This window comes from Leuciscus leuciscus (assembly GCF_965113295.1).
Source record: "Leuciscus leuciscus genome assembly, chromosome: 6".
Lineage (NCBI taxonomy): Eukaryota > Metazoa > Chordata > Actinopteri > Cypriniformes > Leuciscidae > Leuciscus > Leuciscus leuciscus.
In genome coordinates this window covers 6362959-6388501 of record NC_138730.1, presented here as the reverse complement: position 1 = coordinate 6388501, position 25543 = coordinate 6362959, and the positions used below count along the sequence as shown (strand labels likewise).

At 38.9% G+C, this 25543-nt stretch overlaps 3 long non-coding RNA genes across 6 annotated transcripts; 1 reads left to right on the top strand and 2 right to left on the bottom strand.

The window, feature by feature from the left end:
• Window positions 1-138: 138 nt before the first annotated feature.
• Window positions 139-5458, top strand: LOC309502052. Of its 3 annotated transcripts, none has more exons than XR_014207098.1 (4): window positions 139-1327; window positions 3753-4114; window positions 4457-5259; window positions 5335-5458. It is a non-coding gene; the product is annotated as an uncharacterized lncRNA (long non-coding RNA). The 3 variants fall into 3 exon arrangements; XR_014207099.1 differs by having other exon boundaries at window positions 4457-4823; window positions 4978-5435; XR_014207100.1 differs by having other exon boundaries at window positions 4457-5435.
• Window positions 5459-6407: 949 nt separating this feature from the next.
• Window positions 6408-8025, bottom strand: LOC309501266. Of its 2 annotated transcripts, none has more exons than XR_014206832.1 (3): window positions 7908-8025; window positions 6640-7431; window positions 6408-6500 (listed from the first exon to the last, which is right to left on the bottom strand). It is a non-coding gene; the product is annotated as an uncharacterized lncRNA (long non-coding RNA). The 2 variants fall into 2 exon arrangements; XR_014206833.1 differs by lacking the exon at window positions 7908-8025 and having other exon boundaries at window positions 6640-6685; window positions 6759-7764.
• An 11484-nt stretch (window positions 8026-19509) lies between these two features.
• Window positions 19510-19827, bottom strand: LOC309502165. Its single transcript, XR_014207175.1, has 2 exons — window positions 19758-19827; window positions 19510-19614 (listed from the first exon to the last, which is right to left on the bottom strand). It is a non-coding gene; the product is annotated as an uncharacterized lncRNA (long non-coding RNA).
• Window positions 19828-25543: the final 5716 nt, after the last annotated feature.

Here is a 25543-nt window from a genome sequence, read left to right as displayed (position 1 = left end):
CAATAAGATCAACCCTTCTAGAAGACATTAGGGCTGAAATGGGGAGATGGGGGAGATGCCACTAGATTTAAGAAGGGAAAAGCTTACAATGACGTACTGGGTTAATTTGCAGGGTTGTAATAAGAGTCATCACACACAAGCAATTTTAAATGACTGTTGGGAATATAAAAAGAATAATGGGAATAGTTTTGGGTGGAAGTATAAACAATGGGTTAAGGAATGTGGTCTGGAAAATGTAGTTATTTGTCACAATATGCCGTTAAAAGGGGTATCGGTGTGTAATATTCCTGAACCTAATGTTGAAATGAGACTGCTGGAGGATCGGGAGAAAGCAGAAGAAAGATATACTAATAGTTATGAAATCAATTATTTTATGAGAGAATTTTTTTATTCTTGTATACAGATCTCTGGGATCTAAAGACCCAGTCGAACAAAAAGTGGGAGTAGGAGTATATATTCCAAAATTTGAGACGAAAATAAGTTTAAGGTTGAGTGACAAAATGTCTGTATATTCAACAGAACTAACTGCTATAATAGTAGGATTGCAGTGGTTAGAGCAGACTAAGCCAAATAGGATGTCGACTGTAATTTGCTCAGATTCTGCATCAGCACTTTAAAGTATATTGTCAACAAAAAGTGACAGAGAAGACTATGGAATAAAATCACTTTAAAAAATAATTGTACGTAATTCAAAACATTTGTGTGTAATTTTAATATACTCGTGCGTAATTTAAAACTATTTTATGTAATTATGTTTTTTGTCAGAGTTGGATTCCAAAATCTACGGCCACGACAGTTTACAGATACGCGATTTTGTGTGTTTTTTAGAGTACAACTCTAAAATGTACGACTGTGACAGTTTACAGACACAGCGCTTGTTTTCACAACAGCTCTGTTACACACACGACATGAGAATTACGACCACGAAGTGCGGTGTGCGAAACGACTGTCAAAAATACGTCATCAAGGTCACAGGCATTACTATCCGAGGGAAGATGAATCGATTCAACGAAGTGCGCATGCGCCCCACCAACGTTTTAAACCACTGGCGCCGAAATGGCGGATCAGCAGCCAAGCGCTCACTCCTCGTCTCAGGTAAGTTACTTTTATTTATTTTTTTAATCTGACATGTTTAAGCAGGGGTCATCAAACTTGTTCCTGGAGGTCGTGAGGTCGGAGCTAAACTCTGCAAGACACCGGCCCTCCAGGACCGAACTTGACGACCCCTGTGTGTTTAAGGGTTAGTTATCACTAATAACAGAGAGGAGCAATATTACAGAGATAGTATAGTAGGTAAGATAAGCTCTCAGAGTACATGTAACGTTAGGTGCTTAACCCCCTGAGGTCGACGGTATCGCCGGCGATACCAGCTCGCTTTTTTTTTATCAGTGTAAAAGAAACTCATAAATACTCTGTTGACTTTGATTTTTCATAGGAGTTTCGTACATCAATCGATTCTGTTAAATGTGTATTATTTTTGTGTATACTCATAATAAAAACAAAGTGTTGAGCTTTTCGCCAAATAAAGAAAAATAAACACGAAGCGAGTTCTGCCTTCTCTCTGCCAGTGAAGTCCATTCTGAAACGCGTCCGAAAATGAACTGTAACTCACCGAATACTTCTCACTTATGAAGCTTGAAATCTCTTCTTTTAAATGAAGTAATTTATATAAAAAACAAATGTTTTCAACTCCTGTAATCCGTTTGAAAGCAAGGAGAGGTACCGTTTTTCCTTCTGCCTCATTATCTCTATAATGAGTTGAGGCCGCCCCGCCCCCGGCGCTATTCAAATGGTAAATAGTTTAGGTGATCTAGTATGCATCGCATACGCCCCCCGATCAATACCATAAAAACACAGTTTCTTCATCAGACTTACTGATAGTTCATAGCGTTTTGAGTATGGCACGCTTCTCCAGTAAAGACGCCCTTCAGATGATTCTGGACAGCGAGGAAGAATGCATGATACCGGGTTGTTTCCTCAGAGGAAGATTGTAACTATTCCTGGCCTATAATCTTTTTTTTTTTTACAAAGAAAGAGTACACTTGAAATATTGTTGAAATTGTAATTATTGTTGTAATTGTAACCTTTTTAATAAAATAGCAAAACATATTTACAAGATAGATGTAAGCAAAATCTTAAATGGTCAATATAAGTCTTCTTCTAAATATATCTTTTGTCCTTGCATTGTGGCTCAGTCACTGTGTCACACCTGAGTGAATGGCTCATCATTATGCAGAGTGGGTGGGACATTGTATTCTAAGGTGTAAACCACTCCTCGTTCACGCCCCCCCCCTCGCATATTGGCTTTCCAAGCAAAACCTGTTTTACATCAATTTAAATCAATGTATGGTTTTATGTGAACGATAAAGCAAGACTATTTTCACATAATTTTGAAGAAAAAACTCTAGGCGAGGACATCCATTAGTCAAAAGTCTTATTGACACATATTTACTATGTGTTTTGTGGCCTTATTTCAGAAATTTTAGTTTTTAGTTTTTTCAAAAACCATGCATAAACATTATTCTCTCAAAAATGAAAACATGTACATACACGTGGCTCACATATTATGGTAGCCCTGTTTGTGCTATATAGAGTGAATTTACACCTTTGCCATTAAAGGTAGGGTAGGTAATCCTGTTCAGAAACACTTTTTTTTATACTGGGTGAAATGGTCCTTCCATCCTGATAGTAGTCAATACATTATGTGTTTAGAAAAAGGAATGAAAAAAATCAGACCTCTGTAGCAGCTGCAGGACAGTAAAAACTCTGACCAATCACTGCCATTCGGTGCGAATGTAAAGAACCAATCAGATGCCTTCATGTCTCGTGCCCGAGCCCCACTGCGCGCGCTGCCCTGCGTGCACTCATCACATGTCACCGTTCCCGGAAATATTCAGCTCAAAGCACCTGCATATGCAGTCAGCGAAGGCAAACAAGGCAAAAACTACTTCCTCGGACCCTGCCCGCGCTCTTGAACGACCTCCTCTGCTTCGCCCTCAACCCCGGACCTGTCCTCGAACCGACGATGCGGTACTTGTCTCCGGACTCGGAGTGTACGTTAGTCTTCTTCATTAGAGTCAACAATGTTTTCATCATGGAAACTCTTACATGCAAAACACCGTATATGTTATGAATCTTACACGAAATTCATCTTCATCACAGTGTAACTGGTGGTAATGGAAAAACGTGTATCAATGCAACCTGTTTTTAGTTTTGCCTTATAAATATAGCTCGTTACCGAATGAAACTTTACCATTATCGATATGCTAGCTTGATAGTGAGTACTAAAAGAAATCTTATTTGTTTATATTCATAGTGATAAAGTTAGGTATTTTATTACATGTGATTCTGACATGATGTCACTGTATGTACTGCGCTCCTTCCTCTCCACTCGTCTCAGGTAATAAATGCGTCTTGTTCCAGCTTGTTCGTCGCGCGTTCATGTGTTTTGGGGGCGTGGCTTTGGAAGGAGCTCAGAAGGGAGGGGGTGGAGTGAATGGAAATAATGAGCTGTGTTTATTGCAGATTAAAAGGTCTACAGTCACTCGATTTTTATATTTTCTTTTTCAGAGTACTTACATTTTAATTATGTATTGGTATATAAAGACAGTTTAAACAAATTTGGAATGTTTTTTTTTTAGAAAAATGATTACCTACCCTACCTTTAATATGTTTATATGCAACTGAAAAAAGCACAAATGTCAGGGCATGTCAGAACATCTCAAGGGCCCCAAAAACACCTCAGACCCCAGAGGGTTAAAGAAGACAGTTGTTTAGGAGGTCTTCACTGCAGCCTGTAGCGCGATGAGATAGGGCTACATAAAAGAATGAGCAATTTTAAGTGTTGACTTCCTAACAGCCGTGTTACATGCACTGTAATACACAGGTCCTGTAATATAAGTGTTCACTGTTTAAGTATTGAAGTCATATTTCATTGTTCATCAGGTTCCATTAGGTGACATCTTGCATACAGCCCAGAATCTGTGTCGATGTTGACCAACACCTTAAGTGTTGGACATCCGAAAGTGGGGAACCAGTCCAATATCAGTGTACAGTCAGCAGAAGAAAGAAGGTCCAAGTCAAATGGGCAGTCAGTTCAGCAGGAAATGGCTAGGTGTGAGATTCAATGTAACGGTGGTTTTAAAAGACAAGTTCGGTTTCTGATGAAATACAATGGTTAAGATTGAAATTTGGACAAATGCTGCTGGACCGAGAATTTTCGGTTTCTGTGGTAGCCACCCGATCTGAAAACAGGGCTTTAAGTGTAAAATACAGAACTTGTCCTTTAATAAACTGTGTATGTCTGTACTGGTGGAATATACAGTTTGTACAGTATATCTTTTTTTATTACATACTGAATATAAGTTTCATCACACATTAACATTACATCACATATATTAGTGTGCATGTGAGTGTTCTCAATGTTCTGAACTGGCTCAAAATAAAAAAAATTTAGGTCATTTCCTGGATTCTTCAGAAAGGAAGTAAGGGGTAAAAAACGTTTCGGACCATATAAACGGCAACAGAAAAGCTTTTTGATGTTTTTTTTTCTCCTTGACCAACAATATTTGAAAACGCCCAAAGGAGAGACAGAATTACAACTTACACTTGCAGGACTTGGGAGACGATCATTAACTATAACCGAAAACATGACTCATTCAGAGGTAAGATCAATAATGTAATTTTTCTTGTTTTTTGTGTTGGGTGAATTTCCTTACTCTGTTTTACTCTGCCTTTGATAATTAAGCTATCAGAGGTGCTTGTTAATGCATATCCAAAACTGGCAAAAATCTGCGGAGGATGGTTGCTGCACAAGTGCTCAGGTATGTAGGATCGTTTTGAATTTTTTTTCATAACCTCTTAAAACTTATGTGAATTGAAATCATACGCGTTTATAGATATCAGATGGATTTTATCTGTTAAATATTTTTGGTGTATTGTCTATTTCTATATTCTGTTAAATACTTTGAATCATAGGTGGAGGTGGTCAACGGAAATTGACTGTCATCCCTCCTGACCCCGATGGGTATAATGGACAGCAATTAAAAACCGTGAGCAGCAATGGAAAGAGCACAATGTATGTAGTTCCTCTGCAAGAGCAAATTGACAACTCCATTACCACCTGATGCAAGGGAATTTGAAAAAACGCCCAAAGCCCAGTGTACACTCTGCAGCAAAATGGTTCCCCTTCAGTGCCTTCCAGTACACATAAAACACTGTAAGATGGAACATGTGGATCTGTGTATCTCAAGTGATGATGTAAGTCTAAGGTGTTTATTGTAGTCATCAGTGAGCTCTAAAAACAAGGTTGATGAGTTTCTGTTTTATTTCCAGTCGATGGAGAAGTCCCCATACTCCCCACAAGAAGATAATTCAACTTCTATTGACACTTGGAAAGAGGCGTGTTTAAAAAAAAAAAATTATACTGATCTTTTGTTTATATTTCATAAGCTCTGAAAACACAATTTTCATAATGTTAAGAAAATACAAATAAACATGTTTACTTATCCGTCCCTCCCGAACCTATAACAGAAGTGTCCTTCCTGGGTCAAAATGACCCGAGGGCCAGAAATCTTAGATTCCATTTTTATAATTTATTTCTAAATATTTATGTAGGTTTTTCTATTATTTTTGGGTGATTTTTATTATATTTACCTTTTATTCTGGATGTTTTTTTTAAGAAAAATATTTTTTACATTAAAAAAATCTGTATTTTGTAAAAAAAATAAAATAAAAATCTAGCTGAATTAGAACCTAAACATGTGTGTACATTCATACAATTTCATAAATATAAATATATAAAAAATATATATAACTATGATATAAACTCAGTCTCTCAAATGTAACTGTTAAGTAAAAAAAAAAAAAAATTAAGGAAAAATGACAGTCATATCCCAGCAGAAACATGAAACATTATAATATGTTCTATTGGAGTGTGTGTGTGTGTGTGTGTGTGTGTGTGTGTGTGTGTGTGTGTGTGTGCGTGCGTGCGTGTGTGTGTTTTCTGCATTGGGGATATTCTGTAGTCTCAGCCCTTATTTTGGGTATAAATCTTTATTGTCTCAGATTTTGTATATATATAAAAAAAAATTTAAAAAGTAAAAAAAAAAAGTAGTTTTCTCGTTAATTCCATTCATTCCTATGTGGGTCAAAATGACCCACGAGGGACCCTTTTGTTACTTTTTTTATTGCACCCATTTAAACTCCTCAAATCCACTCAGTTTTGTGTGTGTGTGTGTATTCCTGGTGCAAGTATGACAAAAGTAAAGAAATCTTGGACCGGTACGATCAACACACGATTTTTATAATTTTTTGGAAAATCAGTTTTGGGTCAAAATGACCTGAGGGACGGATGAGGGTTTAACTAAACGCAAGGAAGTGAGGAGCAGAAAAACAATTTTCTCCTACCTTGAAGGCTAGCCATGTTTTTGCACAGACTTTGCAAAGAATGATAAGGCAGTGCTTGAACGGTTGTTTGTTGCTGGTTCCAGGTACATGATCTATAACAAAAAAGAATAAATGTAATACATTAAATCATTCAATACATCCAAACACAGATAGATAGTCAGATTATAGATAGATAAGTAATATTATTGATTGATAGATAGATTCCACTGGGTTGGAAATGAATCTGTTTACCTTTCGTGAGAACCCATCTATCCCACCAAATATGATGATGTTGTACCTTCAAAGTAAAACCATGTTAAACGTAATATTGCATAACATTACACTTTTGTAGGTAAAATATAAGACCATACCTTATGAGCTTGTGATTCGTGTCAATATGGACTAAGGACAGTGGACTTTGAACAAAATATGACCTCCTGACAATACACCCCAGCTGTGTCATCCTTTCCAAAATTCCAGGGGCATCCACTCTGTGCATGGATTATTTTATGCGGTTCCATTGCACTCTATGTCCGTCTGCTTGCAGGCAGCCTTTTATCATCCTATAATCCAGCATTTGGTAGTCTTCTTTTGATGGCCAAAATGGCATTATCCAATTCATTGTCAGATATGGTGCTATACGTAGTTTTTACAGAAAAACCCAAGTCACGCATTCGGCAGAAGATTGTTGACTGGCTTACTCCTAAAATGTTCGCAATACAAGAAACTGGTATAGACATCTCTATGAGACGGGACAGCATTTCCTCAGAAACAATAAACTTAGGTCGACCTCGTCCACCACCACATTCCCTCGTAAGAACTGGGGCCACCTCTTGGGAAAGAGCTGCATGAATTTTTTGTTGTAAATCCATGAGGGTCTCCAAAATATCATTTTGGCACATCAAAGATAGTAGAGGCTGATGACAAAATAAACACTTCTTGATTGATAACATACTGAAAATAGTCCAAGTCCAGCTGATGACCATCTAAAACTGCACTTATTCGTGACCTGAGGCGTTCTATGAGGTGCGTCATCAGCGGTCCCTGTAAGTCAAATTACTCTGACATTAATATTACTTAGACAAAATTATATCTTTTATTAGTGATAAATGAAATATGACTTCAATACTTAAACAGTGAACACTTATATTACAGGACCTGTGTATTACAGTGCATGTAACACGGCTGTTAGGAAGTCAACACTGAAAATTGCTCATTCTTTTATGTAGCCCTATCTCATCGCGCTACAGGCTGCAGTGAAGACCTCCTAAACAACTTCTTTAAGCACCTAACGTTACATGTACTCTGAGAGCTTATCTTACCTACTATACTATCTCTGTAATATTGCTCCTCTCTGTTATTAGTGATAACTAACCCTTAAACACACAGGGGTCGTCAAGTTCGGTCCTGGAGGGCCGGTGTCTTGCAGAGTTTAGCTCCGACCTCACGACCTCCAGGAACAAGTTTGATGACCCCTGCTTAAACATGTCAGATAAAATTGTTTAAAAAAATTAACTTACCTGAGACGAGGAGTGAGCGCTTGGCTGCTGATCCGCCATTTCGGCGCCAGTGGTTTAAAACGTTGGTGGGGCGCATGCGCACTTCGTTGAATCGATTCATCTTCCCTTGGATAGTAATGCCTGTGACCTTGATGACGTATTTTTGACAGTCGCACTTCGTGGTCGTAATTCTCATGTCGTGTGTGTAACAGAGCTGTTGTGAAAACAAGCGCTGTGTCTGTAAACTGTCACAGTCGTACATTTTAGAGTTGTACTCTAAAAAAGATTTTTGAATTACGTACGATTATTTTTGAAAGTGATTTTATTCCATAGAAGACCTGCTAGTAGAAATGTATACATTATTATATAGGCTGAACATAGAGGGTATAATTGTATACTTTTGTTGGGTGCCGGCACATATTGGGATAGTAGGAAACGAACTTGCGGATAAATTAGCAAAAGAAGCGTTAAGGAAAGACTTGATAGATATTAAGATACCTTTAGGAAGAAATTAAGTTAGATCAATAATTAATAGAGAAATAATAAGAATATGGCAACAAAGATGGGAAAGTAGCAGTACAGGTAGGTGGTATTATAGTATTGTAAAGTCAGTAGGGAAAAAATAATCGTGCTATGGAAGACATAGAAAGGAAAAAGTAATGATTTCTAGACTAAGGATGGGTCATACAGGGTTAAACTCAACACTGGCATTAATGGGAAAGCATTGAAACGGTATGTGTGATGAATGTGGTGTTGTTGAAACAGTAGAACATGTGTTTTTTAACCCTAAAACCGTATTCTGGACAAATGTGGGCAAAATAATGTTGATTTATTTTTAAAAAATACTTCCCTTGATCCGAGCGGTACAAGACTTGGCCACTTTTCCTAAGTTTGCCTCCTGAACACACACAATTTTTTTTGACTCAATTCTACAATGTTAAGTGGGTGAAAAAAAAAAAATCCTTAATCTTGTATTTGGGTCAAAAATGGGCACCCATAGAAATGAATGGGAAAAAGTGAAAGTGAAAGTGACAGTGAAGGTGAAAGTGAAAGTAATGTAATTTAGAGCAAAAACTGTAATTTAGAGCATTCTTCTTGTTTTTTTGTAAAAATAAATCAATAGATCCAATACAATGCATATCTAACATACACACAAATGAAGGGCTGATCCTGTACAACATTCTCATCATGCCAAAAACTCACACTCAAAAAAATAAGCATAATTTACATAGAAAATATGGTACTTTTTGAAGTAAATAAATTCAAAAATACCCCCAAAATAAAAAAAACACACCATAAATGGATAGACAAAATTTTATCGAAGACAGTGATATAACATTTATAATATATAAAAAATAGGGTCACATCTGAGTCCTCTGTGCCCACATTTGTCCACAATTACAGAATTAAGGGCTATAAAGTGAATACAGTTTGAGGGCTACGTGTTGTAAATATGAAGAACAGCGTAGCGGCCTTTTTAGTAATATAAAGAACAGGCCAGTGAGTATAATGGACCTATTGGGAAAGGGTTTGAGTGATAGACAGAGGTTTAAGGACGTGATAACATTTTTAGAGCTTACAGGACTAGATCACCGGATCTAGAGCCTGAGGAGGAGGAGCAGCAAGTAGCTCTGATCATCCTGGGCTGCGTTCCAGTCCACTTTTAGACACGCACTTGTGAACTTCCCTAAGCACTTCCCCTCGGGAGAATCCCTGCCGCCATTTTGAAGTGCGTTCCACTTCATATAGTGGATGAGGGAAGTTTATATGGACAGACCCTCGTTCCCTCGATTTTGACCGAGGGAGCGAGTCTACTTCATATGTACACTTCAGGCACCTATATGTCCCACAATGCAGTACGATTGTGACGTCACCACATATCTCGTCTAATCACCACCACAACAAACAACTCTATGATATATTAATTATATATTTTTAAATTTAAAACAACCCAAACACACCTATATACATTTGGATGCTGCATTAAACAAATTCTTAAAGAAAAAAAAATTAAAATAAATAAATAAACTCCACAGCTGATTCCAAGTGATCAAGGGCTTAGGACGTTCCAATTCAGCCCATTGCAGCTTCCGCCAGTAGTGGGCACTCGTGCAACGTAAGCAATGACGTACATCCGAGTGAACGAGACGGAGGGAAGTTAGCGAGTGAAGGGCATGACCATTTTGGACTGGAACGCAGCACTTGAGGTTGAGGAGCTCAGTGTGGAAGCTGGAGGAGCTGAACACGCAGCGTCAGCTGAAGCTTGGGCTCTGATCCTCTGGGATGTTAAAGTGTTTTTTTTGCAACTCAGATCCATTACTCATGTGCGCAAGGTATACAGTAGGTGGCAGTAATACTCCTAAGGAGTGAACGGCCATGAAACAGAAAGAAAAAGAAGAAGAAGAAGAAGGTTCAGGAGGGAGTTGAGGAGCCCAGGGCAGAAGCTGGAGGAGCTGAACATGCAGCGCCAGCAGAAGGTGGGTTAGACATTACATCCACAAATAAAAGGAAAGAAGAGGGAAGGAAAGTATATAAAATAAAAGGAAAACCCTTGTAGGCTATACAGTAGGTGGCAGTAATTCTCCTAAGGAGTGAGCTGCCAGTTACAAGAAGAAGAAGAAGAAGACAATTTTGAACATTATAATTTTGAAAGTTGCTTATATTCTTCCTTTTTTTTTTTTTGACTCTCATGTTTTTTTTTTTGTGTTTTTTTGTGGAAAAGTTAGTCACTTGTTCGGTCTTAGAAATGGATTTTGCCCTGCCTTTGGCCTTAACTGGCCTTAATTGGGAAAATAAAAGTCCCATCATCTTTAAGACTGACTCTTGTTTTGAATGTGCCATAACATCAACCTCTTGACGCCTGATTACGACCATCCTACAACAGTGATGCATTTTATGACCATGTTCTGAGTAAAAAAAGACAATCTTAAAGAACTACAAGTGATCTGGACCATTATTTTAAAGTGAAAAATATGTTTTTAACTTTAAAATAATGGTCCAGATCACTAGTAGTTCCTGCATAGTGACTAGGGGTATAAACACCAGGAAAGTCCGCTAGTTCACTTGCTTTGGTCCGGACCAAATACAATATTGATTTTTTTTTATTTGGCGTGGTTCGCTTTCACACTGCCCTTTTAAAAAAAAAGTAAACCAAAATTTGTAAACAAATCCACACGTGCGCTAAGGTCATCTATTTATTAGACAGAAATTCTCAAACAGGAAAAAGCAGAAAGTGCAAAAACAGGCTAATCATGGAGATCTTTCGTAGTGTATTTTTTGTTCTTTTACTGATTTGGTGATATCTGCTATAATGCAATATAGTAAATGTATGAGCATCATATTATACAATGTAATCTATACAATGTTGTAATTAAGATTTTGCGAAGACGAAGATGTGTTGCAAGACGGTTGCGGGGGGAGAGAGCATGCTCTTAACTGATGAAGTTCAAACATTATTAAAAACAAGTGAACAGTCAGTAATAAATAAAAACAAATACACAATTTACAAGCAGAGATGAATACTAAATAACAAAGTTACAAAGTCTAACAGTAGTATTCAGGTACAGAAATGAATAATTAAGCCTAGATGTAAAATAACACTATTTGTTCACTGTTGAAATTAAATGTAGTTTAATCTTTGTTAAAGCTGTATTTTGTTGTTTTATTTAACGTTAACGTCACAGACAACAGTAGGAATATCAGGTGTGTGCTGTTACTTTAAAGGTGCTGTCTGTAAGAATGACAACTAGTGGTGAAAATAGGTACTGCAGATCAAATTTAAAATATCCGAGCTCATCGTTTCTCCCGCCCCCTTCTCCTCAGTTTGAGCACACGCAACAGGAACGGTGCAATGGACAATGAAAATTGGCAAATTGGAAACGTGCACTATCACAGACCAAAACAAAAACAAACATTCCAGCCTGGAAACACACATTTCAATGTAAAATAACTGGCTGTAGAAGTGTTTTTCAGAAAAAAGAGTATGTGAACTTAGCATGTTTCCTCAATATACACGGGTTTCCTGTTTACAAACATTACAGGGTGCGTGCGCACACCAGAGGCAGAAAGCCAGATTGGTGAGCTGGTCCGTGACTGCAACAACCTTAAAGGAACACTCCACCGTTTTTTTAAATAGGGCTTATTCACCTTCTTTCCTACATTTAGATAGGTGGGCAAATGCATTTTTGTCTCAGTGCATGCATTGTTTTAGTTTGACAGGGTCGGCGCTAGCTTAGCTTAGCATAATGAATGGAATCCTTTGTTGCCAGCTAGCATGTCCTGAGTAAAAGTGATATAAAAAAAATTTAAAAACCACATAATTACTTCGTGTGGCCTGCATGTTCACAACAAGTACAAATAGCGATGCAGATTAACACTAGACGATTTCCTATGCAGATATTGACTTGGGACTATATTAGGGGGAAGCACAGAGCACAGGAAGCACAGAGATATCACGCCCAAGTAGCAGTGCTTCGCCTGTGCTTCCCCCTAATATAGTCCTTAATATATAAGTCAATATCTGCCTAGGAAATCGCCTAGTGTTAATCTGCATCACTATTTGTACTTGTTGTGAATACGCAGGCCACAAGAAGTAATTAGGTGGGGTTTTAAAAAGTTTTATATCACTTTTACTCTCACTGGCCTTCCCAAAAAGACCATAAGACAGTTGCAGCTCATACAGAACGCTGCCGCCAGGATTCTGAGCAGAACCAGAAAATATGAACATATCACACCAGTCCTCAGGTCTTTACACTGGCTCCCAGTTAGATTTAGGATTGATTTTAAAGTATTATTACTGGTATATAAATCATTCAATGGCCTAGGACCTCAATACATTGCAGATATGCTCACTGAATATAAACCCAACAGATCACTCAGATCATTAGGATCATATCAGCTAGAAATACCAAGGGTTCACTCTAAACATGGCGAGTCTGCTTTTAGCTACTATGCCAGCCGCAGCTGGAACCAGCTTCCAGAAGAGATCAGATGTGCTCCTACAGTAGTCACATTCAAATCCAGACTCAAAACACTTCTGTTTAGCTATGCATTTACTGAATGAGCACTGTGCCGCTGTTCGTCCGACTGTTTGTACTGTACTGTATTTTACTCTATTTTTCTAAACTGTTTTAATTATTCTTATTTCTTTTAATTATTTTAATTTCTCCTATGTCAGCAGGGCATTTAGCCCGAAACTGTAAATGCCCACTCAGAAGGTGATAATGTGAAAGTGATTAATGTGGGTTTGAAAGTAGAACAGTATTTAAATGACGATATTAAAGTTTTCGTCTGAGAAAGAATGTGAACGCAGTGCTAAAGTGCTAAAGAAAGTGAAAAGAACGTGTGAGTAAATGAGGGAGAAAAGAAAGTTAAAGGAAAGTTGATAGATGGAAGTCGTAAGAAGATTGAAGGTTAAAAGAAGGTTGAAAGATTTAAGTCTTAAGGGAATCCTTTGAAAGAAAGATCTATAATAAATATTATTTTTTATTTTTTAAAAGTACTGTATTTTATTTTATTTTTCTAAACTGTTTTAATTATTCTTATTTCTTTTCATTATTTTAATTTCTTCTATGTAAAGCACTTTGAATTGCCATTGTGTATGAAATGTGCTATATAAATAAACTTGCCTTGCCTTGCCTTGCCTTAGGACATGCTAGCTGGCAACAAAGGATTCCATTCATTGTGCTAAGCTAAACTAGCGCCGACCCTGTCAAACTAAAACAATGCATGCACTGAGACAAAAATGCATTTGCCCACCTATCTAAATGTAGGAAAGAAAGTGAATAAGCCCTATTTAAAAAAACGGTGGAGTGTTCCTTTAAGTATTGAAGCTTTCCTTATTGTTTGTATTGTTTGTATATAACTGCTGACTCAATAAAACGTGATTTTAATTGGATCTGTTTGTCTTTAATTTTGCAGTGTTACTGTGCTATATCTATGAATTATCATGTTAGGCTAGTAATGTAATAGCCAATGTTAGCAGTGCAGCATCTACTGGACAGCCCAAATTTGCTTTTATATAAGTTACGTTACGCTTGTTTACGTTACTTTACGACCTGCCACATTTCATGACTGCATACATACACAAAATACTGTACTGTAAATCAAAGATTTGACCATGGATTATGTGGGAAGCCTTAGTACCTCCGACCATGCCGATTATATTAAAAAACGTACTCTCAGCAATGGTGAGATCTTGCCAGATCCCTACGCCATACATGATGATCTGATGTGGATGACAAGAAATGGCCAGCAATTGAATGGCCTGATACAACTATCTAATTCAGACACCAAGTGTGTATACTAGAGAAAGGATTAGAGCGTACAAATCCCTTGATGCATACAACTACGTGCTATGTGTGCAGTCTAACTTTTTTTTTTATACATGCCATGGGATTAATCAATGCATGCTGATGAATGATGTATAATAATAATAATTAATCTGCATACCCTAGTTTTGCACTGATGTAACAAGACTGACAGTGACACAATAAGACCTCATGTTAGCATCTTTTTACTCTTAAAAAAAAAAAATATTAAAAAACATGTATGTTCTTTAATGTTTGATTATAATTTTACTGTCTTCACATAGGGATGGGATTTGATAAGATTTTATCAATAATAATGCCACTGACGATTCTGATTATCGATCCAATTCTTTAACGATTCTCTTATCGATTCTTGATAGCTGTGTGGAAAAATGTTTAAAATGCTTTTAAAAAAAGTGGTTTTAATTATTTTAAAGTTTAAGCTTGAGTTAGCAAACTGTACTTTTTATATAATGTATGTAATAAATAGAACCTTATTGTAAAGTGTTACTGATTAGTTATACACCGATTCAGACGTCTCCTGAGTTCACTGTTGGAAAGATCAGTTGTTTTAACGATTCATTAAAATGAATCGGTTCAAAGGAGTCATTATTAGTTCGCGAATTGGACGTGTCGTGCGCTTTGTGTGATTATCCCAGCAGTTAGGACATGGACATCCAAGATTTGTGTCAAGTTGTCAACATAGAAAACATTTCATCACTGTATAGTTTTACTTTTATTTCGTTTAATTAAAGTGTTGTTTTATGTCAGCTGAATGTCCGGAACGCTTTTCAAAAAGATAAGGAAACTTATTTAGCACAATTCACACCCAGCAGTATAATTCAGGGAAAAAAAATCTCCGAATGCTCCACACGAAACTTTGGTCTTCCGACCTTTTACCACCGTGTCGATTTATTTTGATTAATATGTGCGAGGGAGAGAGAGCAACACAGCGCCTAGTTTGGAGACGGTGAAGTCGTTTACACAGAGAGTGCGCGCGCGCGACCGGCTCTCTCTCTCTCTGGTCGTTCTTTTAGTTAAAACATGCGCCCTGTCACAAACGCAGCCGTTCATCTACATTACTCACCGATCAAATAAGACTTTGGCGGGACAAAAATTTACTTTGGCGGGCGCTAAAACAAGTTCAATGCAGGAAAATTCCGGAAAATTCATGCGTGAGTTTCCATTAGACTCGCACGGTAGCCAGGCAAATGGCGAGCTCAGCTGTTGTTGACGCTGTGTGTGTCATGGTGTGTGTGCTTCAAGATTATGACGCAAGTGCTAAGATTCCGATTGGCCAAGAGAAAAAGTGCTAAGATTCCGATTGGCCCAGAGAAATGTAAATTATAATAATTATCCAATAATGTTTCGCAATTCTAGCCTGCATGGCAGTTTACTGTGAAAAACAATACAACCCCCCCCCCCCCCCCCCCCAAAAAAAACCTCTCCGGTTCTACGCGATTCACGTAAATGACCCAATTGACCAAGAAAACGGCGATTGTCGCCGAAAAGCGACAAGTTTGCAGGTATGATTTTGTGTTTAGTTTTGGTTCTGTTTGGTAAATAAATTAGTTATCTTTTTATTACGTGTTTCCGTTTTACTTCTTTGTCATAAACTCCGAGCCGGGTTGGTGGAGGAGAACTTTGATTTTGACCGGTGTGCGGGAAGTTTAGGTAAGTAGGTTATTTTAAATTGTAATTATTTGTTATCAAAGGGGTGCGTCTCTGGTAGGTTTAGTGGCGTTACCCTTTTGGGTTTCGTCTGGTGGGGTGGTGTAGTGTTGCGGTGAAAGTGGACAGAGCAGTTGTCTCGGGGGCACTCCGTGGATTTAGGAGAGTCGCCAGTTTCTGGTTGCTTTTCCTTGCCATCGGGTTTGGTGCATAATGGAACCACTATAAGTAGCCGCATGAAGACTAGGGGTTGAGGTAGTTAGAGGGGCGCACCTTTTTTGTTATTAGTATGTTTGTAGTAATTTGATTGCCATAAGTCTGCATAGGTTTCACGCACGCGGTTAAAATGTCGGCTGTAGAGGAATTTTTAGCATCTCCGTCGGAAGAAGTATTAGATCTCTGCACAAAAGAGCAACTGCTTAAAATTGCTGAACATTATGATATTGATATCAGTAATAATATGCTTAAAGAGCGGCAGAAAGCGATTGTAAGAAGTAGGTTAATAGAAAAGGGTCTTTCTCGTTACCTTTGCGTTCTATGTCGACTTCAAATTTAACATTTGAACAGCAGAGAGAGTTACTTAGCATGCAAATTGAGCACGAAAGGTTCAAAGTAAAGGTCGAAATAGATAGGGATTTGGCAGTGGAGAAAATGCAACAGGAAACAATGCAGGCTAAGCTCGAGCTGGAATTTAGACTAGAAACGAACAAGGAAGGTGCTGCAGCCGGTACAGATTCGTATGCGCAGTCAACTTCTTTCTCAAGTAGGGGTATTTCTGGTTTTGATGTCGTAGGAAATTTGCGGCTTGTACCGAAATTTTGCGAAAGAGATCCAGATTCTTTTTTTGTACTTTTTGAATGAATTGCCGATGCGTGTAAATGGCCGGATGCGGCCAGAGCATTAATGCTTCAGACTGTATTGACAGGTAAAGCACAAGAGGCGTATTCGTCTTTAACTGTGGAAGATAGTCAGGATTATGTAGAAGTAAAGGCAGCAGTGTTAAAAGCTTATGCACGTGTTCCAGAATTTTACAGGCAACAATTTAGAACTTGGAAGAAAAGTGAAAAACAGAGTTATCTGGAGTTTGCTCGTGATTTACAAATGCATTTTTCCCGTTTGTGTTCTGCTGCCGAAGTCAGTGATTTTGAGGGGTTGTGCAACTTAATTATTTTGGAACAATTAAAAAATTCGGTTCCTAGTCGTGTTGCAGTCTATGTTAGTGAACAAAAAGCACAGACTGCAACCAAGGCGGCAATGCTTGCAGACGATTATGTGTTAATGCACAAACGCACTTTTGATCAGTACGAGTACCAGCCAAGTTACAGTGTGCCAAATGTTAATGTGCCTGATGATGTTGGTTTGCGCCAGAGTAGAGGATTCCAGTCAGAAAATAGAAATAATAGTTTGTGTGACTCAGATAAATTTTGTCAATATTGTCATAAACGGGGTCATTGGAAAGCGGACTGTTATGTGCTTAAATCTAAGCCTACATTTTTTTCAGGTGCTTCAGCTAAAGGTACGGGTTTAGCGGCGCCTGTGCGTTCATCTGACGCAAGTTCACTTGATGAGAATACTTCTGGACAAAGTAAAACCTTGTGTTCTGCAGTACTGAATTCATACCATCCTTTCGTTAGAACAGGGTTTGTGTCTTTGGTAGGCAGTGCGGTAAAAATGCCTGTAAAAATTCTGAGAGACACGGGAGCATTTGACTCCTTTATTCTGGCCGAAGTACTGCCCTTTTCTCGGGAGTCCGAATTGGGTAGTTTAGTGCCAGTTCGGGGAATGGGGTTAAATGTTTTGCATGTGCCATTGCATAAAGTGATGCTTGAATGTGATCTATTTCAGGGTGAGGCCGCACTGGCTGTGCGTCCGGCGTTGCCAATTGAAGGAGTTACTGTTATTCTTGGTAACAAATTAGCAGGTGATCGGGTTTGGTCCGATATCCCATCGTTGGGGACGGTGGAGGAAAAACGCTGGGTAGGTCAAGAGCTGGATGGAGACGTGAGGTGGTTCTGAAAGTGGCACATAATGAGTCTGGGCATGCAGGCGTTAATAAAACATATGACAGAGTGTTGTGGCTTTTTTTTTGGCCTCGTGTAAAAAAAGATGTTGCCGCTCATATTAATACTTGTCATACATGTCAGCTTACAGATAAACCGAATCAAAATTTAAAACCTGCTCCGCTATTTCCTATTCCTGCGGTGGGCCAGCCGTTTGAACATCTTATAATTGACTGTGTAGGTCCTTTGCCTAGATCGAAATTGGGGGCAAATTATTTACCAACAGTGATGTGTCAGCGCACCCATTATCCTGCGGCATATCCCTTACGCACGATAACTACTAGGTCTGTGGTTCGTGCACTTTCTCAGTTTATGTCGATTTTTGGCATTCCAAGGGTAGTTCAATCAGATCAAGGATCTAACTTCTCCTCTCATATGTTCGGTCAAGTTTTAAGACAACTTCGTATCCGTCACGTCCAAGCCTCGGCATATCATGCTCAGAGTCAGGGAGCATTAGAACGTTTCCATCAAACGTTAAAATCCCTGTTACGAGCGTATTGCACTGAACTAGGTGGGGACTGGGAGGAAGGTCTTTCCTGGTTAATGCTTTCAGCTAGAGAAGTTACACAAGAGAGCTTGGGGTTTTCTCCGAATGAGCTGGTGTTTGCGCATAAAGTGCGGGGTCCGTTAGGAGCATTGGCAGATGGTTGGAAGGATGTTGAACCTCCTGTAAACCTGATAGATTTTGTTAATGGGTTTCGACATCGCCTTTATACAGCTGGGATGTTAGCGAAAACAAATTTGGCGTCATCTCAGGAGAAAATGAAATCGTGGTATGCAGGGGCGGTTCTAGAGGCGGGGAAAAAATCGATTCTTAGATGCATCGCGATGCGGACGTGGGCGATTCTGAATCGATTCACAAATGTCAAAAATCGATTTTCTAAAAAATATATATATATTTTTTCCTAATAACGTAATATTGACGGAACGCAAAAGGCGGAACTCTAAAGCGGACGTGCAGTGCGCGGACAGTCTGTGGCGTGCACGTAACAGAGTCGCGCACATAACAGAGTCGCGCACATACATAACAGAGACGCATTATGGCTGAGCGCCAAATTCGAACGGCACCCTCTTCGTTAAAAGCTAACGTATGGAAAATTGGCAATTTCATTGTTACTTATTTAGTATTTTTTGTATGAGAGCTGCTTTCTGTATTGTTTAGTTTTCACATCAATATGCTGTAAACGGATCTGTTATACGTACGTTATATTGCCCTGCAATATGTGCAATGCCAGTCACAAAGAGTTACATTTTGACTGTGCTCTCTGCAGATGTTCATTCACTTTTTTGTATAAGCTGTTTTTGATTGTGGTATAGGCTACAGCAAACATTTCAAGTCATAACTCTTTATTATTTAGTTGTGAATAAGAGCGGCTTTGTATGTTACTAATTATTCAGAATATGCTAAGTCCACAAGCATTATGTTTGTATGAGAGCTGCTGGTACATCATTCTATATTTTTGAATGAAAACTGTTTGTGAATTTGCTACAGCAAAATGTTTGTTTTTTTTGTCCGAAGGATTATATTGCTCATTGGAAATAACAAGAGGATGTTGGTTAGAAGAAGTCTATTATTAAATGCTAGAGATTCAGAATATGCTGAAGTTTGTATTAATTTACTGCAAGTATGCTGCTAGTACAGGCACACATTTATTTTCCTGTTGGTTCTTTGCAATGTTGGGACAAATGCTGGCAAATGTAACCTTACAGTTGACTTGCCAAATCACTTCCATTTGTTTTATTAATAAAATTAATATAGGAAGTATTGGAAGTAAGTTCATTATGGGTCATCATAAATACTTTGCTTTAAAAGTAGTAAAAAAACAAAAAACAAAAAAAAAAATCGTTAATAATCGATAATCGTTACCCTCTGAATCGTAATCGAATCGTGAGGTACCTAGACTAGAGATTCCCACCCATCAATCGTCGACGAGAAGAGCAACCGGAGAATTCTTCACAACGATCACAGATGCAATTCCACCCCCAAACAATTAACAATAATTTACTGTTTATAAGCGACGACATGATTATGAAACTTAAAAGGTGGAATTCAGAAAGAAGTGCATTGTGTCCTTTATGCCCAGTATAAATAAATGAAAAAAATCATTAAGAACTTTACTGGCTCATAATTTTTTATTAGAGCGTTTGAAAAAGGAATGACTGCCGAAATGTATTTGCACTGTACTGAATAAATTATTTTGTGTGCTTGAATGTACCCTGTATTTGGCCCCTGAATGTGACATGCGGCCCCTTAATGGCCCCTGTTACAGAAAAATCCTTGAACCGCCACTGGTGGTATGATAGGCATGCTTACACACGTTTAGCCAAGGGGACCAGGTGTTGGCTCTGTTTCCCGTAATTAGTTCTCCGTTTCAGGCAAAGTTTGCAGGCCCCTATACGGTTGTAAAGAAGGTGTCAGAGCAAAATTACATTATTGCAACTCCTGAACGTAGGAAAAGTACACAGCTTTGTCATGTGAATTTACTAAAACCTTATTTTACCGGTGTTCTTCAGCCTTCTGCGTGTAGTGATCCTCCTTCAGTAGTTCAAGCTCATGCGGCATGTGTCGCGGTCTCTGCAGGTTCAGTTAAAACTGACGATAGAGACATTGAAAAAACATTGGATGAGGTAGAAGAAATGTCTATAGGTGGTTTTAATAACTCGCAGACTTTGGCTGAATTGGAAAAACTGTTTGCTCATTTGCCGGTGGCACGTGCGGAGCAGTTGACAGAATTAATTCATCGGTTTTCTTGTTTATTTTCTGATTCGCCTACGTGCACTCATCTGATAGAACATGACATTGAGGTGGTCGATGGGAAACCAATAAAGCAGAGATTCTACCGGGTAAATACGGACAAACAAAAGCAAATGGAGGACCAGGAAAAAGATATTTTGGAAAATAACATTGCTGAACCTAGTTTTTCTAGCTGGGCTTCTCCCTGTATACTTGTTCCTAAGTCGGATGGTACCATGCGTTTTTGCACTGATTGTCGTAGAGTTAATTCTGTTACAAAGCCAGATTCGTTTCCCCTGCCGAGAATGGATGACTGCATCGATCAGGTGGGGGCTGCGAAGTTTGTCAGTAAGTTATCCTCCTTAAAGGCTATTGGCAGGTGCCCTTGTCTAGACGTGCTTGTGAGATTGCTGCGTTTATTACTCCAAAGGGTTTATATTCGTATAAGGTAATGCTATTTGGGCTTCGGAATTCACCTGCGACCTTTCAGCGTCTCATGAATCACGTTGTAGGTGACATGCAGGGTTGCGCTGTATATCTTGATGATGTAGTGATTTATTCAAACACTTGGGATAGTCACTTAGTGTTAGCCTCGTATTAGCCTCGTATTAGCCTCGTATTTCCTTGTTTTGAACCATCATTTACTACAATTTCTAGTTGTTTATATTACTACTAAATACAGCTTACCCAACATCGCTGGCTTCCGTTACTACTAACACAACACGCTGGTAATTCGCTAGCCTGTTAGCGCCACCCGTGCGCTCAGCTATTTTATTTATTTATTTTCTCTCGCGCCTTTGAGTTCATAAAAGCTCAGGTGAGTAAGAATCACTCAACAAACACGGTGAGTAATGTCTTGTCCTGTTATTATCATGCGTCGCGTCTGAATGCGTTGTTGTTTTTGGAGCTCTATCGAATTGATTTATAATTCTTGATTTTTCTCTTTAAACTCGCTTACATTGAAGATTTTCTACTTTTCCTCACTGAGAAGCACTACTGCTCAAACCTCATAGTTACAACGCGGACTGTTGAGCAGACGCGTCTCAAGCCTATTAGTGATCCAACGCTGCATACTCTTAAAGGTTACGTCCGTGGATCACGGCTGAACGCGTCTTCTCCACACTCATTTATAAACAAACATTTTTTTTTTTTTTTTTTTGCCTATCGTGCGTCTACTCTACACCCCTACCACTAAAAAAAACCTAAAAAAAAAAACCCTCATAGTTACAACGCGGACTGTTGAGCAGACGCGTCTCAAGCCTATTAGTGATCCAACGCTGCATACTCTTAAAGGTTACGTCCGTGGATCACGGCCAGGGGCGTAGCACCAAATTTTGGGCCCTGGGTACAAACCATCTTGCTGGGCCCCCGTACCAAATACCATAGTGATACCAATGGGTGGGGTATTGCATTTTTATCATAAAAACACTTAAAATGTAAACAAAATAAGCCACACTCTGATTAATATATTTTTGTTTTATTGTCAAAAGTACAAGTTAATTGATGATTATTTTTCTGTTTAAAATAAATGCAGACTATAGAATCACAGGGTACACTAACCGCCAAACTAGACATTCAGTCTTTGAATTACGTTTTTAAAATTAGTCATTTTCAATCATTAAGATGTGCATTAAACTGAGAACAATTCTGTACTTAATGTAAGAGCGTGCGCGAGCTAATTTGCATAGCAATGCGGTAAAATAGGCGCTAACGATCTGTGTTTTTGCGGGTGTTAGATTTTGACAACGGAGGGAAATATACAGTGTTTTCATGTAAACATCTGATTTTTGCAGTGTAAGATTACGGTTAACACCTTTAAATATTACATAAATGTATTATTATGTATTTTTATTAAACTTATTGAGTGTAGGCCTATAAATCAGCAGCAAAAAGTAATTCTTGAAAAAATCTGCACAGTAATTTTATCAAATCTACACGTTAATAAAAACAAATTGCTATTAGTACTATTAGTATAAAATTCAATTAGGCAATCATAAATTTCTCAATTTTATATTTATATATTAATGTCAAGAATTTAGAAGTGTATTTATATAGCCTACGCTACACTACACAGAAATAATACACAATTAAATTATGCTTATTTTAAATGCATTGAGCAGGCTAGGTATAAAAAAATATAGGCTTTTAATAATCTTTCAGTGCGCAAAACCATGATAATATGAAACGCTTCAAAACAGAGCGCGTATGCGCATCGCGGGTGCAGAATGATGTGCTCAAAGCGACATGGAGTCACAGCAAGTGTGCATTTAAAAGTTCACGGCACAAAGCGAAGACATGTCGAGCACACAAATCCTAGTGTTTATCCGTCCAACAGTTTATTGATCATTTGTTTCTTCAGTTTTAAATTCCAGTTATTGTGCGTTTGATGCCGATTCATAGTCTTTGTGCTGTTTGTGATCTAACAGGCACACGGTAGCGAGTCGTTTAAAAACAGCAACAAACTCCAACAAAATAAAGTCATTTTATGCAAATCCACAGCCTTTTCTCTACAGATCAAGCATTATAATGTTAATATATCATATTGGAGAGAGTTTTACCGTGCATCCTGCTGTAACCGACAGAGGCGCGCGCGCGCTGTTTGAATAACGTTAGTTAGCTGTTACTGAATGGAGATTGACAGCCGCAGAGGAGGGAAAACGAGTTTCCGTAAACTTTAATGATGTAATACGACATCTGTCCCTCACATTAAGCTATGGAATGGCCTCAGATGACTTTGTCACCCAAACTGACGTGAAAAAATGCATTTGGAGCTCACCTTTCTTTTAAAAAAAACTGAGTGAGCAACTGCTTGCCCTCATTTGCCTTTTCTCTCTTTAATCTTCTTTTCTTTTCGTTTTTGAGCCCCTTATTTTCCTTTCTTAAGGAAAAACATGACTCTTCCCCTGTCTTCCTAGTTCCTATCACAGCTCACTCCAGCTCCTCCTGTCTCTCATCAACTGATTCACCGCGGGTCCGTAGCAGAAGCACCTGACCTGCGAGTCGTACCATTTACATTCATTCGAGAGGGGTGGTGGCCCTGCACAGCATGAAAATGACTTTTTTATACCAAACCAGTGCCTAACTACAAGTTTAGTTTTGCACAGGAACTTTTTTATTTGTACATAAATGCTATACAAATGTTAGTGCATGTATAGAAAACTGACTTCTAAGGGCCCCCCCCTGCCTCGGGCCCTGGGAACTCGGTACCCTTTATCCCCCCAGTCCGACGCCCCTGATCACGGCTGAACGCGTCTTCTCCACACTCACTTACAAACAAACAAACTTATAATATAAATTAGTATTAATATTGATAGCATCACTGGTAGCTTCGTTGCTAACTCACTGTCCATCTGTTAAAATGGCGAATATATCAGATGTAAGTAGTCTACCGTTTGGTGCAGGTGAGGACACATTTGAGTTGCACGCACTGCAGTCTGAGCTGGAAGCTGTTGAGAAACAGATCCACAACCTTTTATTGAGACAGGCCGAGCTGAGAGACCGGTGTTTGGCTCTTGAAACATCACGTGCCGATGCACACAAATCAGTGTTTAACGTTACTAACCCGCTGACTCCGACCGCGTCTACTCCGTGCGTTCCTCAGCATCGGTCGCAATCAGCCATGGTCTCGTTCACTCCGGCTCCAACACGCCACCACGAAGCCTGGGTGGTTCCGCAGCGGAAGACGCGAGTCAGGTTTAGACCAAGACTTTCTCCGACCCTCCCGGTTTTCGAGTTATCCACACAAAACCGCTTCTCCCCTCTACGCGAAACAGAACACGATGCTGTGATCATCGGCGATTCCATCGTTCGGCACGTACACGCTACGTTAGGTAAAAGTAAGGTGCAAAGTCACTGCTTTCCTGGTGCTCGTGTTTCTGAAATCGCTGCTCACGTTCCCGAGATCCTGAACGGTGACGAGCGCGTCGGAACTGTGGTCCTGCACGCGGGAGTGAACGACATCAGGCTGCGCCAGACGGAGATTCTGAAGAAAGACTTCAGGAATCTATTCGATACGGTACGCAGCACATCGCCTGAAACAACGATCATTGTGTCAGGGCCGCTTCCCACGTACCGACTAGGGCATGAAAAGTTCAGCAGATTATTTGCGCTAAATGAATGGTTAATGTCATGGTGCAATGAGCAGAAACTGCTCTTTATAAATAATTGGAATCTGTTTTGGGAGCGTCCTAGGCTTTTCCGTGCTGATGGCTTACACCCAAGCAGATTCGGAGCGGCTCTTCTGTCAGATAACATCTCCAAAATGTTAAATACCCTTTGACTAGTAACCAAAAGTCCAAATCATAGTCTCTGCTGCACCAATTCAACTGATATAAATACTAGTGTAGAACATTGCATAGAAACCGTGTCTATTCCTCGTTTAGTGAGATCAAATAATAAATCTAATGCAGGATCTAGGAAAAATCTAATTGTTATTAAAACAGAAAATGTTGCTATTAGTAAACAAAAACTATTTCTAAAGCTAGGTCTTCTAAACATTAGATCACTCACACCTAAGGCAGTTATTGTAAATGAAATAGTCACAGATAATAGCTTCGATGTACTTTGCCTTACTGAAACCTGGCTTAAACCAAATGATTATTTCGGTATTAATGAGTCTACTCCTCCGGGATACTGTTATAAGCATGAGCCCCGTCTGATTGGTCGTGGCGGAGGTGTTGCAACCATTTATAGAGATATTCTAAATGTTACTCAGAAAACGGGTTATAAGTTTATTTCATTTGAAGTACTTGTACTAAATGTTACGCTCTTAGATGTTAGAAAAACATCACTATTATCTCTAGCCTTGGCTACCGTATATAGACCGCCAGGGCCTTGCGCTGATTTCCTAAAAGAGTTTGCAGATTTTCTCTCAGACCTATTAGT